The sequence below is a fragment of the Oryctolagus cuniculus genome, chromosome 18 (genome assembly GCF_964237555.1).
Source record: "Oryctolagus cuniculus chromosome 18, mOryCun1.1, whole genome shotgun sequence".
NCBI classification, from domain to species: Eukaryota; Metazoa; Chordata; class Mammalia; order Lagomorpha; family Leporidae; genus Oryctolagus; species Oryctolagus cuniculus.
In genome coordinates this window covers 64589705-64610488 of record NC_091449.1, presented here as the reverse complement: position 1 = coordinate 64610488, position 20784 = coordinate 64589705, and the positions used below count along the sequence as shown (strand labels likewise).

Sequence of the window (20784 nt, the reverse complement as noted above, 5' to 3'; positions counted from 1 at the left end):
TATCGTTAAGGAGAAACAGTTAAAACCCCCCTCTAGGTGTCTCCCTTACCCAAAATTAGTGGCTGGGGTTATTTGGACACAGAATCATCACAGCGTCAGCTTGGCAGAGCAGCAGTTCTCCAAGCAAGACCAACATCACCTGGCAACTGGTCAGAAATGGAAATTATCCAGCTTCCCCCTGGACCGGAAGATTTATCAACTCAGACGCGGGTTCCAGCATTCTGTGTTTCACAAACCCTTGGAAAGCATAGTTTGAGAACCAATTCTTGAGAGAATATCCCAGTACTCACAAATATTCATTCATCAAGAAATATTCATTAAGTGTTAGTGCACACTCACCACTGAGCTAAGCAACAAGGCAGGAATTGATAAGGCATGGTCTGTATGGCTCAGGAAATACAGACATAATTCTATTACAAAGTGAAACAGCGGGCACTGGACAGAGCCTGGGTGCCAGAGTTACGGGGATCACGATGTGTTTAAGAACTGGAAAGGGGTCCACTGTGGTTGGATTCCGTTATGTGTAAAATCACAGCTCTCTACTTGATGGGAGTTATGATTTTTTTAATCTGCTGATGAGGAGATAAATAATAGCAAAAGGAAGCTCACAGTTCAACACTTCCTCTGAAAAACTGAACTTTTTCTTTGCAATTCCATCTAGCAAAGAGACAAGATGTGTGTGTGTGTGTGTGTGTGTGTAAGGTGGTGGTGGTGGGACTGCCTTTTATTCACATGACAGTAATCCTTAGTGCTCATTTGGACAAGGTCTCTTACAGTGGTTCCAGGGTCCCCACATCCCAATCTCCAGCCTATCTGTGGCCTCCAAGGGGGAACCATGGAACTACAGCAAGAGAGAAATGGGACAGTTGAGGCACTAGAGGAAGGAGCTGGTGGCCAGGAGGAAGGAAAGGACAGAGCTTGGAAGCTGGGGATCCAGACTGAGAACAGCTGAAATGTCAGTCTTGGAAGGTTGAATTCCATCCCACTGGCGTGAGGCAGGAGTTCTATGTCTTATCCACATTTTAGGAAGATCCCTCTGGCCACACTGGAGGTTGAATTGAATAAACTGAGGAAGACTAACTTCTTGAAAGGCCACTGTGCAGACAATATCAAAAGACAACAGCAGGGAGAACTCTTTTTTAGACTTCTAGCCAGAGTGGCCCAGGAGTACAGAATGGCAACCTCTCTGGCTGCCAATACAGTGTCTGGCATACAGTGTACATTGATGTAACGGTTGAAAAACGAAAACCTGCTTGCTAATATGGTGAGTTAACATTGAACTCTGATTCTTCACCCCTCCCTGCATCTAATCCTTGCATCATCAAGGTGGAAGGAACTTCCTCGCCTTGGACTTTGGGCTTAGCCACATGACCTGTGTTGGCAAACAGAATGAGCTGGAGGTAAAAGTATACAGTTAACAGGTCCCAGGAGTTCCTGTTTATCCTTTTATCTCTCTGCCTTCTCTGCAAATAGAGCATGACCTGGCTGTCCAACTGACCCAAGAAGAATGAGGAACATGAAGCTAAGCCCTCCGGCTCCTCTCCTCCAGCCTTGACCAGCCAAACCCCAGCCAACTCATAGATCCATGTAAGTGCTTCCTATCTTATGCACAGACATCACTGTGGTTTGTTATCCAGAAATAGCTAAGTGACTACATAAATGAGCCCCCTTCTTGGGACTACATGTAGTTTAGCAAATAGGCTGAAATCCAGCACAGCTTTTGACATGGGCATGACCAATACTTAACATATATCATAAGGCCAAGTCCTCCAGAATTTCTTCACTCCTCCCACCCACCTAATCCAGGCTCCTGCCTGCTCACAAATCCCCAGGTTCCTTTGTGAGCATTCCCTGAAAAGCTGTTAAACCTCTCCCTGGTTGTTTCTCTCACACCAGCATATTGTAAGGCCTTCACTTAACAATTACTTGGGAAAATTTATTTACAATGCAATGCAGATCCGTGACTGTTTGTAGTGGATAAATTTATTTACAATGTAATCCAAATCTGCCCATGCCTCTAGTAGATAAAATTGTGTTCTTCCTATAAAAAGCAACCCACCAGGCTAATGGTTTCTGTGGTCTTTTGTGAACAGACCAAGGTCAGGACCACCGTAATGAGTTGGGAAAAGTTAATCTGCGAGAGCAAGTTAAGCACGAAAAACTACATTTTAATGATTCTGAATGTGTTGACAGCTACCAGAATTTAACCAAATGAAAGCCATAAAAGACAAACCAAACTCTTTTTGTTTCTTAATCTGAGCTTCTATGGATTTAAAATGGCTAGAGTGCAATTTCCGTCAGCTCAAGGATGATGTCTGTCTGCCTTTCTCCCTTGAAGGTTCTGTGCTTGTGCACTGCTAGGCATTGAGCCGACATTCAGTGGATGTGGGCAGGAAGCCTCGACAGAAGAGTACAGGTGCGTGGAGAAGAACTCTCTCAGCCCAGCAAGTCTGCTGTGTGTGACACTGTACTACAGCTAGACAGGTTGTCTGGCGATAGACCTCTGCTAGCTCAGAATCCGTCTCCTAGAGCAGGGATTCCCATTCTGTGTCCCCATTCTCTCCCAACTCCACTCAAAGATGGTAAAGGTCTACACTGCCCCTGTTTCTATTGTATAAAACTCAAACGTGAGTACGTCCTGGCTCATTAAATACTCGATTAGCACATGACTGCAAGGAAAGCTAACCAAACTCCATGAAGACTTGCAAAGCCCTCCCTTGGCTCCGTCTCCAGATGTATTCCGTTTCTTCTCCTCCCGTGCTCAGTGCACTCTGCTCTTCTCTCAAACAGCAAAATCCAGGTTCTTCCCTGCCCTTGTGCCTTTGCGCCTTCCAGCTTTTCCCTCTGGTATGCTTGTTCTCCCATTTCCCGTGCTCATCCTCCCAGAACCCGTTTACGCATCATCTTTTCAGACGAATCATTCCTCCATCGTTCGTTCTTCACTAGCTCATTTCCTTGTTTGTTTCTTCCATTGTACTTTCTGTCATTTGTGACTATTTTCTTTGTTATTTGCTTCCTTTTGTGTTTGTTTTCCTTGCTAGAATATGAGACCCACCATGACAACTAAATCTTTGTGTATTGACTGCTGTACTCTAGCACCTAGAACAATGTCTGGTTCATGGAAAGCGCTCAGTAAGCCATTTTTAAAGTATTTATTTCTTTTATTTATTTGAAAGACGGAAAGAGACAAAGAGTGCTCCCGTCAGCTGGTTCTCTCCCCCTAAATGTCCACAGGAGCCAGGGCTGGGCCAGGCCAAATCCAGGAGCTGGAAGAAAAGTCTGGATCTCCGAGGCAAGTGGCAGGGCCCCAAGTATTTGACGCATTATGTGCTGTCTCTCAGGTGTGTGCATTAGCAGGAAGCTGGACGTGGGGATGGGGCTGGGACTGGATCCCAGGTACTCTGATACGAGATGCAGGCAGCCCGAGAGGCATCCTAACTGCCTGCCAAACGTCCATCCCAATGATCGACTTTTCAAGAAATAAATGAACAGATGATCTTATGGTAATGAGAGTAACTAGGCCGGTGGCTCTCTGAATGCATTAGTCTCATCAGGAATACCAAGTGACATAATGGCTGAGGCTTGCCAGCACTGCCAGGGAACTCACAATGCAGACGCCTGGCCAGGAGTAAGAGCGCACACTTGAAAGGTTCGTGCTGTATAAAACATAAGACCGGGGGTTCAGGGCTGTGTGCGTGAGCCAGATGAGCCGCAACCCCTTCTCCCCACTGAGATGAAGCTCAAGTGGGCTGTGGGACATGTCCTCGCTGAACTCAGGCCCCAGTTACCCCGGGTGCAGCAGGGGAGCCCAAGGGGAGCCAGGGCACACCTGGGCAAGATGTGGAAGAGTATTTTCAACACTATTTTCTCTTCCTTGACAGGTCAAGAATTCATCTAAAGCGTTTTCAGAGTGGCAGGTTCTTGTTCGTGTAATGAATCTATTGATTCATTTTTTTGTCCCTGGGAGACTCTGCAGACCACAGGGTGTCAAGAGAGAAGACAAAGAATTCTCGGGGCTTGTCATGGAGCCTTATGGGCGAGGAGACAGGTCTCAGCACGTTCCCAGGAGGGGCTCTGGCCCAGTTATTACTCTTTGGGAGTTAAATGGTTTTTATTCTAGGGCTTACTTTATTGCTCACTGCCTAAATGCCTCACACGTCCAGAAATAGTCTCTCTTTTAACAAAGAAAGTAGAATAGCACAACTATTTCATCATTCATTCAGCAACTGTTTGGATAACAAGAAGCCAGGGATGACGACGACGACGACGACGATGATGATGATAAAAATAAATTTCCCAGGATCCAGATAAGCAGGTGGTTTGTACATTGCTGATGTCCTCCTTTTCCTCAGTCTGACTTACATGTTGCTGCCAGTGAAATTTTGAACTCAAGCTATAAGGACCAAGTATCTACCGTGATCTAGGAACTATCTTACTCAGCAATGAATAATGGGGATTTTGTTCCTGGCCTTTGTGGTAAGGACATAAAGCCTTCAATGGCTCTCCACTGTCTGCAGGTTGATGTCCAAATCCCTAATTTGGCATTCGGGATGCACAAAGACCCTCCACAGCCATTTTTCTTCACCTCTTCTAAGACGTCTCAAGTAGCAGCCGTACAGGACATCCTCCCACCTCCCCCACCTCAGGCAAGGCTGCTGCATTTTATTCCAGACTCCAGCACATCAAGCCATCACCTTTCTCTTCTGCAGACCTACATCCTCTTGGTGGGCCTCAGCTCATCGTGAAGAACCACTTCCTCCAGGGGACTGCCCCTGACCCACCCAGTCTGCGTTAAATGCTTTTAGAACATGTTACTCATTTCCTGAGCCCCTCCCTCGTGGCACCAAGAGCTGCCTGAAGCCAAGAGCCAGCTCTGCTTCTCATCTGCATCCCCAGGAAGCCCAGTGCCAAGTGCACGTTGGACTTCAGGCTAACATCGACGCATTAATACATGCGAGCCTGAGGAATAAGCATGAGCACTGTGACATTTATTAAGCGCAAGGCATTTTTCCAAGAGCTTCACACTCATGTTTTTCTGGTTGACTCCTAAGCAGCTCCACATGAAATACGATCCTCTCCTTTCTCTGATGACCAGCGACTGACAGCAACCCTGACCTGGGACGAAGGAACCTATAGCCCAGGGGAGACAGCACTGACCTCGCGTTCAGAGCACCTGCACCTTGAGCTGTAACAGAGCACTGATTACTGTGCCTCAAGTCTCGGTTTCCTGTCCTGCTAATCAGCACAGGTTTGGAGTCAAACGGCCTCAGTTGAAATTCTCTGCTGCCGCTGACTGGAGCCAGACTTGGGCGAGTCACTCAGCCCATCACTGTGGAGCACTTGCCATCTGCCAAGCGCTGCACCACATGGTGGGAAGAACTAGAGAAATAGTCACCGGCGGTAACCGAAGATTGAGAGCTCATTATTTTATCTTCAGATTTACTCTTTAATAGTATGGTTTGGGGTACTGTCATGTTTCATTTAATTAGTTATGATAGTTATAATTAATGAGGATTAATGACAATGCACCGGTCACTGTTCCAAGTGCTTTCTATGGGTCAGATTGTTCAATATTTGTAACATGCCTAAGGGACTGGTTCTATGCTGTCCTCACTTTAAAGCAGGGAAACAGGCACACAGCCAGGAGTGAGGGGGGAAGGGACTTGAATCCAGACTTCCCATCTTCAGAATATAGTCTTGACCAGCTTTCTCTACCTCCTCACTGCAAGTGTTAACAGAAACACAAACAGACCACGCCCTCGCTCTGAACCACTGAAACCTCTCAGTCTCAGCTGCCCGCCAGGTGAAAAGGGCTGATGACAGTTCCTCTGTCCAAGACTGTCGTAGACTCATGTAAAACACCCATCAGACGGTTGGATTACTCGTTCTACAGCATCCTTTGCGTGCTCACATTCCATAGAATCAGCTGGAACTCAAGGGCCCATGTCCCCCAGCAACGTAAGAATCTGTATCTTAGGAAGAAGAGAGTGGTCCCCAAGGATCTGGAATCGGCCTCTGAGTGGCAGAACCAGGCACCTACACACCTTATGGAACTGTCCACTGCAATAAAGGCTGTAAATATTTCAGTCTCAGCCAAATCTGTTGGATTTAAATAACCTGTCACAAAACGGCACATTTCTGGCTGTTTCCTGGGAGTTGTTACCAGGGAGCTCTAGGCCTAAGGCCTGGCCACATGGTTCTGCTGCCCTCAAGCTGGAGAGAATCAAAGATCCAGATTGCACAGTCTTGGTTGGATTCCCCCGTTTGTCAGTCGCATCAATCATAGTCAGATCCCTCACCACAGTCCGAAACCTTGGTAACCACCCAAGGTGTCATGGAGGAGGGCTGCACCATACGGAGCAATGATGTCACTAACAGGTGATGTCACTGTGCCAGGCAGTGCCAAAATCCTACAGACATTGTGCTCACGAAGCCTCAGAAAGTGGGTGTTACTTGGGTCAGCACCCTGACGCAGTGGGCTAGGCCTCCGCCTGCAGCACCAGCATCCCACATGGGCGCTGGTTCCATTTCTGATCCAGCTCTCTGCTATGCCCTGGGAAAGCAGTAGAAGATGGCCCAAATGCTTGGGCCCCTGCACCTGTATGGGAGACCAAGAGGAAGCTGCTGGCGCCAGGCTTCAGATAGGTGCAGCTCTGGCCACTGCGGCCATTTGAAGAATGAACCAGCAGATGCAAGACTTTTCTGTCTCTCCCCCTCTCTGTCTATAACTCTACCTGGTGAAATACAGGCCAGAAAGGAGGAAGCGGATGTGAAGAGAGGTAAGAATTCCTCAAGTGGCAGCATGTATTGTGTGACTGTCCCATGCTCCGCGCTTCTGCGTGCAGCAATTCATTGCCTTCTCCAGCCAGGAGAGGGGCGCCGTTCCACTACCAGCTCTACTTTGTGGACAGGACAATGAAATGCAGACATCCCTGCTGGTTCCAGGTCCTGTGGCTCACAAGGGTCACAGTCAGAACCAGAGTCCAACAGGCAGGTTCCTGGGGTTATACTCTTAGCTAACCACGTCGTGTAGTGGCCTTGGTGCAGGATGGTTTGGCTGGTCCTGACTGAGGGTCAAGGTCTCCTGTTGGGTGTGTGTTTCAAAGGTCCCTTCTCTCGCTTTTGCTCCCTTCTTACTTTGCCGGCACACAAGGACAAGTGGCCTTAAGGGATAGCATTTGAGGAAGTGCCTGTTCTTCCTCCCAGCCTCCTATCTTCATCTAGTTACTCAAGTCCTGCCCTGCCCTGGATCCACATCCTGCAGAGCTGGCCTGCCTGACCTTGGATTCTCACCTCCAGAGTGTGACCCACACAAACCTATCAGTTTTGCCTTGCCACAGCTGACCCCTGTACCACCATAATGGGATGGGGAGATAGGCTAGAAGTCTCTTGTCCCCCAGGGCTGGGAATGAGGATGAATGAAGGCAGCTGGAAGGACAGAGAACTCCATCTTGCTGCCATCTCATTATTTAGATAAAACAAGGTGCAGAAATAACCACAGGAACTGAGCTGAGGTTGAATTCAGGATTGTCTGATCCCAAAGCTCTTAACTACTAGACTTCACTGTTATTTTTTAAAAGGTGCCAGGCACAAATAGGTACCCAGTTAAATGCTGCCTTAAAGGATGAAGGGATGGGTAAATCAGTGAGTGAAAGGCTCAGGTTGTATGCACCCCCAATGGCCAAATACGACAGCAGAGCCAGCCTGTGCACGAAAATGCACAGTGTGCTGGGTGCCCAGCTTAGGACGGAGAGCCAAAGAGCCCATCTCAGAACTGCTGTCAGCAAAAGTCTGAGACGCCAATGCCTTGTCTCTCAGCTGCAGTTCAAGGATCTCTTGTTCTTTGTTTGTTTTTCTTATCCAGACAAGGACAAGTGGCTTTCAGGGACATCATTTAGGGGAGCACCTGTTCAAGCTAGGATGGCCCCTGAGGAGAGAGGAGTGTGTCCTTAGGAGAAGCAGAATTGTGGAGAGAGAGTCTGGAGCGGAGACTGGGCAGCTAACCCTCACGCCACGACTGACCAGCCTCTAATCACCTAATAGCAGGGCACATAATTGGCAGAAAAGATTGCCCTGCCCTTTACACACGTGTCTGCAATTACTCTTCAAGCCAGAGCGATAAGTGGCATGATTGGTTTCCTGACGCAGGCTCCTGCTCCTTGGAGGCAGGGGGCTTTTCTCCTGAAGCTGCGGTCGGCACCGTTGGTCAGGAGCAGAACAGCCCCCAGCAGATGCACATCTGGCCTCGCGGAGGAATAAGCCTCCTACTCCTCACTGTGGTCTGACCTCCTTTTCTGCCTCTCTCCCTCGCATACTCTGCTTCTCATCACCCTCCACCCTGAGTCCCATCACTCCTGGTGTGTTCCTGTGGCCCCCAGCTCTCTGCCTGTACTTCTAATGCTCTGGTTAGGTCTTGTAGCACACATGTCACCTATATCTCATGTCTACTCTCTAAGCCCCCAGCCACACCTCTACTCCTCCACTGAAGTATTTTTATTTGCATACAAGGGTACACATGATGCTGTGTCTTGTCTGTGTCTATGTGTTCATTTGTTTTCTGTCTCCTAACTGGGATCAGAGCTCTGTGGAGCAGGGATTTTGCCTTTCTCATCACTGCTTACTCAGGATCCAAAATAAAGCACATGTAAACATCCATCAACAGGACAAAGTATTTTTTTTTTTTAATGGCATGACAGGTACTTGGTGTAGCAGTAAGATGCTTGTATCCCATACTGCAGAGTCCCACCTCCACTTCTTTGTTTTCAAAACTTTATTTATTTATTTGAAAGAGTTACAGAGATAAAGGGAGAGACAGGGAGAAAGAAAGATCTCCCATCTGCGGGGTCACTCCCCAGATAGCCACAACGGTCAGGGCTGGGCCAGGCCAGAGTCAAGAGCTTCATCCAAGTCTCCCACACGGGTTGCAGGCACCCGTGTACTTGGGCCATCTTCAGCTGCCTTTCTCAGGCCATCAGCAGGGAGCTGGATCCGAAATAGAGCAGCCAGGACTTGAACCGGCACAGGAGGCAGCTTTAGCTGCTTCATCACGCTGCCCAGCCCCCAGGCTCCACTTCTGATTCCAGATTCCCGCTAATGCGCACACTGGGAAGCAGCAAGTGGTGACTCCAATAGTTGGGTCCCTGGCACCCACATGGGAAACCTGGATTGAGTTCTGATATTCTGACTTCAGACTGAGCCGTGGAGTAAACCAGCAGATGGAAGCTCTCTCCCTCCCTGTGTCTTACCAGTGTGTGTGTGTGTGTGTGTGTGTGTATGCCTTTCCTGCTCTCAACTAAATCAATAAAAAATTCTAAATGTGTGCCATGAACTGACCTCAGAAAATAAGGAAACCCTGCCATGTGCCATAACAGGAGTGCACCTCACAGCAGCCGTCTGCAACAGGCATGGCTCTGCCTGGTTTCCAAACGAGGAAACAAAGGCAGCCAAGAGCCCAAGGGCTTCCGAGGACCTCGCAGTCCCTGAGTGGCAGCCCCAGACATCAGAGCCAGGTCCTCTGCTTTCTTAATCGTGCCAGTTTGCTTCCCTTGAAAATGAAAACACGTCACAGAAAATAAGCAGGACATGAACACAAGCAGCCGTTTTGCCCAGAAAATTTAGTTTGAGGGTCACAGTTTAAATTTCCCCAAGTCCTTCTCCGTGACAGCTCAGGTGGAGAAGGCTAAGCCTTGGGTAGGGCTGTTGGATAAAACACAGGACACCTGGCTGAATTCAAATTTCTGATAAACAACCCAGTTTTTTACTATGTCACATATATTTAATAATTATGAGGACAATTCCAAGAAAATAATTAAAAGATCCATGTGTAGCTTTTTTGTGAACTGTGTGATTTCACAATTTTTTTACACCAAAATAAACTGATCTCTTAATTCCATTTTCCACAAACTTGTTGTAGTATGCTTGGATAACTTTCTCTCCTTCTCCCTTTCTCCCATTCCTTCCTTCCTATCTTTTGCCCCTACTTTTTGCTGAATCTGGATTTCTTACAACCCAACAAAGTGTACACACCTATGAGCCTAACAGCACTCCTCAGCAGAAGTGGGGTTTGTGGCAGACACTGGAGGACTTGCCAGTTCATGGCCCTCTGGCCTGCTAAGGAGCCCACCACACCCCAGGCCCGACCCAAGGGTCCTGAACTGCTCCTGACCAGTCCAGCTGTCTGCTGAGAGCCTGAACCAAGAAGCCGGGAGAGGAGAGGATGGGAGCTAAGGCAAAGTTCCAGGGAAAGTCCAAAAGGGCCCCTGAAGCTTAAAGGCCTCCCAGACCTCAGCATGACCAAGTGTAAGAAGAAAATAAGGACAAAGGTAAGGCGAAACTTCTGGAAGCAATGGGATCAAGCAAAAAGAACGAGGAGCACAAGTGGTGCTGTCTGGACAAGCGGCTCCCTCACCCAGGCAGCCTTCAAGAAGATGTAGGAGAAGCAGCAAATGGAAAGGATCCTGAAAAAAGCATCTAAAACCCACCAACAGAGAGTGGTGGACTTCCACAGACATGTGGGTACACCCACAGAGCATTGCAACATTGCCAACATCAGCCGGACAAAGTAGCCCCGGCCCTGAGTGCCAGCAGCAGCATGAAGAGGAGCAGAGGGCCTTTCCAACCACATCTGGGCCTTGGGTGTTGCCTGTAAACACCCTTCCACCCGTGCCCTGCGTCATGTACTGAGACTGCATGTCTGGAAGCCATGTCCCCTTATCCTGGAGCTGTATTAAAATGCTACTGTCCTCTTACGAGATTTTGGATTCAGGGCTGCCCATAGAAGATAAACCTTTGTAGTCGGGACTGGAAAGCATCACATTTTTCCAGAAGTCAAGATCATTTCTGTGTAAGTGCCATGGAAAAGTGTCTGCACCTCCCTCAAGCGGCATCGGATATTCTGAGGCCTGTAGCTGTCCTAGCCTGGATGAGATGGGCTACCGAGCAGAAGGAGCTGAAGCCAGTGCGGGCTGCCCTGCCAGCCTCCCTGTGGCTCTGGGGAATCATTTGCAGCTCCATGGCCTTCTAGCTGTCTGCTCTCTGCCCCCAGACAGTGAGCATAGGCAGCAAAATAACCACGAGGATGGAGCCTATGCCTTGTCCTCTTCTGAGCCCACGGCAGGCATGCAGCCCCTCTCCCCCTCCTCCCTGCTTCTTGACACATCAGACGGGTATTGCCAAGGCAGGCATCACTAGTCAATCACGACACTCTTCATAATGAAAGCCTGCATCAGAACTCTCAGCCCTGGCCGCCCAGTTCATGGATGCAGAGTTGGCCCATCGTGCGGAGCCCCTGAGACGCTCCTGGCCTGAAGACAGCTCAGGGGTGACAGGACCAAGGCAGAGCCTCAACACAGACAGATGTAGATGTAGTCAGACAAGAAAGCCCGGGTTCAGGTGCTGCAGAACTAAGACTTCTAGGGGCCTACATGTAGGGAGCATCCACCTGCACAAGCTCTTGGTAAAAGCAGTCTTCACTAGCCCGATACTCAAAGAATGACCATTAGAAGCACTGGGCGTGGGGCTGTTCTGTGTACAGAAGAAGGCAGGAACAAGGTATTTAAAATAAAGAGAAGAAAGTTCCAAGGAGCAATTCAATGCATTTCTTCCAATTTAGCCTTCTATTGTATTTTGGTTTGGCTTTATTTAGATCTGTTGGCTTCAAAAAGATTTTGGCTTTTGCAACTGACTTGGCCCTGACAGACCAGACAACTCACAAGAGTTGTAAAAATGACCCAGATTCTTGAGTGCCTGCATGAAGGCATTATCGCCTTTTAAAAATTCTCTAATGTTATTTATTTCTTCAATTCGTTGCATTTTATTTTCAATAAAAAATACCATTGAGAGTTTATTGAAAAGGTAATGAGACTTAATGTCTTGAAATAACAGTCATTCCAGGTGTCATCAGCTTTGATGGGCAGGCTCTATCCAGTCTTCACGCAGCATCCGGCGACACTGGCACAGCCTTGGGGACAGGGAAGCACACGCCATCTTCCAAAGACAGTGGAGCTCCCACATGCGGCTCCCCAAGTGCAATGCACCCCATGCAGTGAGGCCAGGATCCTTCATTGCCTGACACCTGTGGTCCCATCTGGTTGTGTCACCAGGCTCCTTCTGTGCCCCAGGAAGAGGCAAGCGTACCAAAGCCCTGCTATCATCAGAATTTCTGAGAATAATTCCCCAGCATCCCAGGCTGACAAGGAATTGCCTCTCAATCTCAGAGGCGTAGTAGTCCCTCTCAGAATACCTGAGCAGCTACACTTGAGCACCTGTCAGGTCACTACCATTGACCCCGAGCCCTGACCCTGGCTCTCCAACTCTGCCCAGCTCCTGGGGCCTGGGACTGGCTAGTGTTTCCATTCTAACTGAACTTCATGTCACATCGTCCAGAACGTAAAACTTCCCAAGCATGGGCGAGACAGAGTAGGTTCACTCTACTGACCACGGCACGACCCCTCCCTCAGTGTCCAGCGCCTTCTCCCTGGGCAAGCATTATCACCAACTGAGCTGTCAGGTGACATTTAGTGGCCCAACACGTCACTTCTTCCAGACATACGTTTTCTGCATGCTTTTCTTAATCCAGAGGACCTTCCTCTCTCCCTGCTGAGCACTGTGTGGATTCCTCGTCCTCTCCCTCTCTGTCACGGAACCTCTCCTTCCTTGGCACCAATCACACTGTGTTCACGGCTTTTAGTTGCTTTGGTGGATTTTTTAAAATCCTGTGATGCACAGTGTTAAGGAGCTGGGGTGCCATAGCCCCAGGAGTCTGAGTGGTGTCCACCCTCCTCTTCCTCTATCCTTCCTTCCTGCCATGCAGTTCTCATAAACTACATTAGAAAGGAAGGAAGGAAGGAAAGAAGGGAAGGAGGGAGGGAGGGAGGGAGAATCTAAATCTCTTTTCTATGAAAACGTCTACTCTACTGATGAAGACCAAGCCGGTTTCTCTAGTCTTGACCGTCAGCTCTTCTGGCACTGACTTTATGCCTTCTAGATGACTTAGCTCCTGCGGTCCCCAGTTTAGTGGCTTAAAGCAGCAACAAACTTTTATTAGCACTCAGAGTCTCTATGGGTCAGGACTCCAGGCACAGCATGGCTGGGCTATTCTGACATGGGTGTCTCTGCTGGGGTCAAGAGCTTGACTAGGACATGGGTCACCTGCAGGCTTGTCCAGGGCTGGAGGACCTGTGCAAGTGGCCCCCTCTTAAGGCCAGCAAGTTGTCGCTGTCTGGTGGCAGGAAGCCCTGGCTCTCTTTCACCTGGGCCCCTCCACAGGGCCGCTTGAGCTTCCTTGTGTGATGGTGACTGACTCCTCCATATAGGGGGTCTAGAGGTCAGAGTAGACTCTGTGAGAGCCTCAGAGGTCAACACAGAACAACCACGACCATGGCAGATCAGCCTTCTGAGTAATTTTGGGAAGAGATAACATAAGGGCGTGCTTGCCAGGTCAGGGCCGTCGGGCTCTGTGAAGGAGGCCATCTTCCATGTTTGCCACCCGGCCCTTCGCTCTGCTCTGCTCTGCTCACACATCACTAATCCCACTTCAAGTTCCTGGAAACCCTTACAGTGATTTGTCCACCTGCAACAAGGCAGATGGAACCTTGAGCCTAATACCAATGGTCATTCTGACAACAATGTGCAGGTTCAGAGACAATGGAGGAGGTGTGAAATTTAAATTCAGACCACACCAAGGTTGCCAGGTGCTTCCTAGTCATCTCCCATGCACCAACTCAGTCCTTCCTTCTCCCTTCCTCCAGCTTTCATCCCACCTGAAATTCCCCTGCCCACAGCTGTCACAGTTCCCTCTGACCTTCTGTCTCTTCTCCGTCTCCCATGTGGGCCAGCAGACTCCAGGGTGGTGCAATGACAATACTGCCCTCAGGTACAGCACATTTCTCAAGTGCTCATGCATCCACAGTCTCGGGTTAGCCTTGCTCTCTGGAGACCCAGAGGACAGAGCAGTGACCAACGGCAGACACTATGAGGCAGACAGAGAGAACAATGTATTTATTTCCTCAGCCCAGGAAGACTGCCCTAACGCATGGAGTCATGCAACCTATGGACCATGAAGAACATATTTCCCGCTACACAGGAAGAAACCGAGGCTCAGAAAGCTTTGGTCACATGATCACAGCTTCACAGCCCACTCACAGCAAGGCTAGAACCAGTCTATGCCTCCCATGGGTTCATGTGTTGAAAACTTGGTCCCCAAGTTATGCGTTTGTATTCATTTTAGATTGATTGATTGATTGATTTGAAAGGCAGATAGTCAGAGTGAGAGTGCCAGAGAGAGAGGGAGAGATTGTTCACTTACTGGTTCACTCTTCAGATGGCTGCAACAGCCAGGGCTGGGCCAGGCTGAAGCCGGGATCCCAAGAACTGTATCTGGGTCTCCCACATGGGTGTCAGGGGTCCAAGTACTTGGGCTTTCTGCTGCTGCTTTCCCAGGCACTTTAGCAGGGAACCTGACAGGAAGCAGAGTAGCCGGAGTCAAACTAGCACTCCAATACAGGATACCCGTGTTACAGGTAACAGCTTAACCCACCGTGCCACAATGCTGGCCTCGGTTCCATAGTCTTAGGAGATGGTAGAGCCTTTAAGAGGAAGAAAACAGTGACAGGGACTGGGTCACTGTCCTCAGAGTGGATCAAGTAGTTCTTGTGGACCCCAGTTAGTGCCTGGGGCAGAGCCAGTGATTATGGAAGAACAGGGCTGGCACCTTCCTGTTTTCTGGTTTCCTATATCTCCATTTTCATATTTATATTCCCTCTCTCTCTCTCTCTCTCTTTCCTGCAAAGCTGCCATTTACCATAAGGCCCTCACCAGAGTATGAATCAGTAAAATTTCAGCCTCTGAAACAGTGAGCTAAATGAATCTCTTTATAAAGTCTCCAGCCTCAGATACTTCATCAGAGCAACCCAAACCAAATACAGCCAGTCCTCCAAGTCCAGAGACCCTGCGTTCAACTCTCTTTCCCGTGCACTGTCACCGAGCACCACTCCTTGGGATGCAGACAGGAGCAGACAAGGAGCTTTCTCGCGGTGTCACAGAAGTGCCAGCGGTGGCACCCCTCGCCTGCTCCTCGGAGCTGAGCACAATAATGCTTTGCACTTATCAGACTCCATTCATCTCCTCGTCCCCCTGTGACATTCATTATCGAAAACACAGGCACAGGGAAGGGCAGGAGCTGGAAGCAGAAGAATGCACAGCCCTTAGCAGCTTTCGTTCCGTTTATAATAAACTCTGTTAAAAGCCTGAGTTGGGGAGTGCAAGAAAGTGGAGCATGAGGAACAAAGGCAAACATCTATTTTATTTGTGTAACAAAGGCTCATGGGAGAAGCTGGCTGTGGCATAACAAGGCGTGCTTCTCCAGGATGTTACTCCAGCAAGAGAATTATGGGAAAGACAGGGGAGTATCAGGAGCCTTAGTGAGTTCAAGGAGGAGAATCTGACAGGCACTGCAGAGCAAGGGGTTGGGGTGTAGAAAAGGGGTTCATTGTGTGAGCAGAGAAAAGCACAGCCTCACGGCCCCAGGGACCAGGGACAGCAGTGTCAAGAGCTCTCCGTGGAACACACAATCACAGGGAATGGGGAGCCGGCACAGGCAGTGAGAAAGGCCTCTTTCACACACCCTAGGGAGCAGAAGGTTGGAAGGTGGTGGGGCCCTTAGTCCCCAGGATCTCCTCTCTATAGAAGAGGCTTCCTGAAAACAGGCACATCAGCTGCTGCTCATGCCACCCCCTCTTCTCAAATCTGCAAAGAAGCCCCCAGGTCAACAGAGCTACAGCAAAGGCCCGAGCCTCATTCAAGAAGACAGAGCCAAGTTGCTTAAAGTTAAACAAGCTGCCTGGGCATTGGCAGGGTGGAATTCAGGGTGGAGTCTGGGACTGGGATTCTCCATTTCTTACAGGCTCCCAGGTAATGATGCTGCTTGTCCAGAGATGGCACTTTGAGAAGCAGTGCGATAAGCTTCTGGTTTCTCTGCTTTACCATGGACTTGGTTAATAATGCCAGTGTTTAATAACAGCTAGAGTGGCTATAATGGCACCCTCACTCCCTCAGCTCCAGGAGTAACTAAAACACTGGCTATAATAAGACGAGTGACTAATCCAGCAACCTACATGGCTGGGTAATAGCCCTGGTGCCTTCAGTGCACTGCCCAAGCTTACCTGAAGTCCAGGGAAATATGTGTTAGAGAAACAAGGGCAGTGATGGGAGGGTAGGCTGCAAGGACCCTCCAGTGATGTCTCTATCATGTGGGATGTAGGGAGGAAATTCAATCCTACAAACCTGTTTTCAAATCCACTTCCCCTTTCTCCTCTTGTTATAATTGTGGGGGGACCAACATAACTCATCTGCAGATTCACCAACATCCCCCTTAGTGCAGAAAGAGGGTTTGGGGACCCAAGAGACAGCACAGGACTGCTCTGGGCAACAGAGTGGGTCCTGGGACAGTACGGTGAGAGGCTGTAGGCTGTACACGGATCCTAGAGATCAGGACGTGCTTCTGACCACAATAAACTGCAACAGAGACTCTGTCTGCCAGCTTTCTGTGCAGCACAGAGCAGGATGGAGGTGCCGGGAGTTGACAAGCCCAAGAGCAACATTTAAGCACTGAATGTGAAATTCTGTAACCGCAAACACCGGTTTCCTTGCTCTTCAGGTGAGACCACTGGTGGAGGTGTGGCACTGTGAGGTGCCCCCACGGGGTGGAGCATCATTGCACAAACATAACTCGCTCATAAACACACCCGGCTGCGCTGGTTTCCTGTGGCTACTGTAACAACTCATCATAAGCTGGGCAGCGTAAAACAGCGGAAATCTGGGGCCAGCACTGTGGCACGGCAAATTAAGCTGCTGTGTAGGATATATCATATATCATATCAGAGTGCCAGTTCAAGTCCCCACTACTTTGCTTCCAACAAAGCTTCCTGCTAAGGTGGCCTTGGGAGACAGCAGGTGATGGTTCAAGTGCATGGGCCCCTGCTACACACATGGGTGACCTGGATCAAATTGTAGGCTCCTGGCTTCAGCCTGGCCCATCCCTGGGCATTGTGAACAAGTGGATGGGAGATTCATGTGTGTGTGTGTGTGTGTGCATGTGTATGTGTGCAGCTCTTCCTTTTAAACAGATGAATATAAATAAATAAATATTTTTAAAGATACCCAGACATTTACTTCTCACAGTTCTGGAGGCAGAAGTCAGAGATCAGGGGGCCAGCCCTAGAGCTCTGCTCCCTCTGGTGAGCCAGGGGAGAATCCTTTTGACTTCTGGTAGCTGCCGATATTCTTGCTGCCTGTCTGCGTCACACCAGTCTGCTTCTGCAGTCACATGGCCTTCTCCTCTCAGTGTCTGGTCTCTCTCTGCCTCCTTCTTATAAGGATATGCAATTGCATTTAGGTCCCACCTGGATATTTTGGGTCATCTTTCCATTCTAACTTCTTACTTTTTTCACATCTTCCATCACTTTGTCGTGCCGTGACACATTCAGAAGTTCCAGGGATTAGAACACACCCATCTTTGGGGGCACCCTCCTTTCAGCCTAACACACTTAACTCACTCCTGCAGTCTCTACTGGGAGCTGCATTGGAACCATTTCCTAAATAAAACATGTCCTTGGGCTCAAATCTTTGTCTGAAGGTCTGCTTCTGGTGAAACCAAAACAAAACAAATGCTTCACTGCAAAAAAAAAAAAAAAAGGAGCAAGATTTGAATTTCCACCTGTACTGGACATTTGGGAATATAAACTCATCATGGGTTTGGACCCCATAGGCCAGGGCATTCTAAGTCCACCACAGTGAGTAAAGACAAGCTCCTTGTCGCACAGGCCTGTCTTTGGGTTCCACTGCCCATTCTGGCATCTTGTACCTGCTTGGGGGTCTAAACAGACTGACACTTTCCCCGCCAGACTGGGGCTCAGTCTCACCCTTCTCACCGCCATTTTCTCCTCTTCAGCACCCTGCCTGTGTTAGGAAGAAGCTGCTGACCCCAGGTGAGGCGCACACGGGCAGCTGAGGGTGCATGGGGCCAGCTGCCGGGCCACTGATCGGGAAGACCACAGCAGCATCACTTCATACCTTCAGCTCCCGACGGAGAAAAGTCAGGGAGGAAGCTGAAAGGACTGCCCACCTCTCCCTTCTGAGGTCCAGCTGATCACAAGCCCCAAAGTGTGACCCCGTACAGGGGACACCCACAGCCTTCTCCATAACCTGCTTCCATGGCAACATTTTCTTGGAAAGCATCATGCACCCAACAAGCCTTGCTCAGAAGGTAACGCCTGGATGCACATGGAAACAGTGGATATTCTGGGACACGGGTCTTCTGCCTCATGCACCTGCCCTCATCCAGCAGAACGGTGTGATTTCTAAGAGTTCCATTTGACACATAAGGAAACTGAGTCACATAGAGATTAGGAACCCGAGTTATGGTCTCACCACTATGAAGTGCTGGAGCAAACACTTCGAGTAAAGCTTTGGGACTCCTGGCTGCTGCTCCAGAAACTGCCCATACTGTGGGGTCAGCTCTGACCTCCACCCATGGCTGTCAGGAAATGCCAAGGACTCCAGGCCCAGCTGGTCAGGAACACAGTTCTACAGTCACTGCTCCTCCCCACCCGCTCACCCTAAGTCACCTCCTGGGGCCTCCCTGGATCTCTGAGTGGCTTTTGGCTGTTTCCTGGAAACTGACACACCAGGATTGAGTGACAGGAACAGGAGCTCAGCCTGGGACAGGAGGAGAAAGAGGAAGCCTGAGTCCATCAAGGGAGTGTCTACGCCCCTCCTGGCAAGAGTCTGCCCGCCGGCATCTTATTATGCTGGGAGAGTAGGCACAGGTCCCTTCAAGCCCATTCATCACTGTTCCATTTGGTCCACTGCTTCGAAGCAGTAGCCTTGGTGGTATTTTTCCTGCCACTCCCAGTTCACCAATCTGAGAAGCAGAGCCAGGGCAATCTGTCTCCCCGTCACTGGGGCGAATGGGGGAGATTCTCCAGTGGACATGGCCCCCCAGGGTGGGTGGGCAAAAGGGCAGGCTGCGGTTTTGAAATGAAAAGGCTGACTTGTGGAGTCCTGTCTCCAAACAGAGGCTGCGGGAAGATGAATGGTGCGGGCGCCTGCAGGCAGGGAGTGCCCTTCTGCTCCGACCTCAGGAGACACAGGGGTGGGCCAGGGCTGGGCTGTGCGCAGAGAGCTGAGTCACTCAGAGTGCGAGAAAGCAGCCACTGGCACCCAGAGACAGCTGGGAAAGGCAGCTTGAAGAGGGGCTGCAGGCAGGGAGAATGGTGCCCCCTGGCTGGACACAAAGCACAGCTGTGTGCCAGCCCAGCTCTGAAGTGCTTCTTGGAACCTGGGTTTCATTCCTGACCTCTCTGTGTTTCCTGGCTGTGCCACACTGGGCACATCACTTGTCTTCTCTCCTTAAGAGTTACATGGGAGGCCGATGCTGTGACATAGTGGCTAAAGCCGCTGCCTGCAGTGCCAGCATCTCATATGGGCTCTTATTTGAGTCCTGGCTGCTCCACATCCAATCCAGCTCTCTGCTATGGCCTGAGAAAGCAGTAGAAGGTGGCCCAAGTCCTTGGGTCCCTGCACCCATGTGGCAGGCGTGGAAGAAGCTCCTGGCTTCTGACTTTGGATTGGTGCAGCTCTGGCCATTGCAACCAATTGGGGAGTGAACCAGCAGATGGAAGACCTCTCTCTCTCTCTCTCTCTCTTTCAAATAAATAAATATTAAAAAAAAAAAAAGAGTTACATGGGGGCCAGTGTCCTGGCATAGCAGGGAAAGCCTGCGATGCCAGCATCCCATATGGGCTTTGGGTCATGTCCAAGCTGCTCCACTTCTGATCCAGGTCCCTGCTAATGGCCTGGGGAAAGTAGGAGATGGTCCAAGTGTTTGGGCCCCTACCATCCATGTGGGAGACCTGGATGGAGTTTCAGGCTCCTGGCTTTGGTCAGGCAGCCATGTAGGGGGTGAACCAGTGGACAGAAGATCTCTCTGTCTCTCCCTCTGTCTGTCACTCTGCCTTTCAGATAAAAATAAATACATCTTTAAAAAAAAAAAAAAAGAGTTACATGGATGAGATAAACATCAGTGGGTATCTGAGGTGCAGATGGAGCAATTCATGCACATTAAGAGTCGGGGACATAGCAAGGCTTCAGCAACTGCGAGCTGTTATCAGCCTCCTCACTGTAAAACGTGAAGCTCAATAACAGGACGACTGTGCTCGGCCTCAGAGGTGGGAAGGACACACTGGGTCCTCAAATGGTCTACCAAGTCCGTGCAAGGGCTTGATAGGCACGGAAAAGTGGGGCATTTTTATTATGAGATTAAAAAAAATAATAAACTATATTAACTAGCATCACACTAACTGTTCTAACAACTCCCCAGATTCCGGGGGCTTAACAAAAGAGAAACTTTTTTTCTCTCATCAAACAGACCAGGGTGCTGTTCTTGGTTGGTGGACAGGTCTGCCGTGTTAGCCTGTGCCATTCTCTAGATGGTAGGAGAGTAGCTCTGGTTCTTTCTGTAGATAACTGCATCTGGTGTCCAAGTACACAGAGATGCAACAGATAGCCTACTGAAGAACAGTTTGAGTGGCCAGTACAATACGCTGTCCCTAAGTTCCAACTAAGCACAACTACACAGACATGGTATGGATGCCTCTGCTTCAGTTTTCTCTTCTACAAAACAGGAAGAGTCACACTCCTTGCTGTGTGGATCTTCTTCTTGTTTGGTAAGTATGGCAGCAGTACACTTTCCCGTCTTGTGATACTGAACGAGGCCATTTAACTTGC

General features: G+C 49.5%; 1 protein-coding gene and 1 pseudogene across 1 annotated transcript in view; one reads left to right on the top strand and one right to left on the bottom strand.

Annotated features, from left to right (window-relative positions):
• The window catches only part of CDH13 (cadherin 13), a 1467366-nt gene that overhangs the window by 1018746 nt on the left and 427836 nt on the right, over positions 1-20784 (bottom strand). The gene's annotated exons all lie outside the window — the stretch shown is intronic.
• LOC108176760 (protein FAM32A-like) lies at positions 1368-11544 on the top strand (annotated as a pseudogene).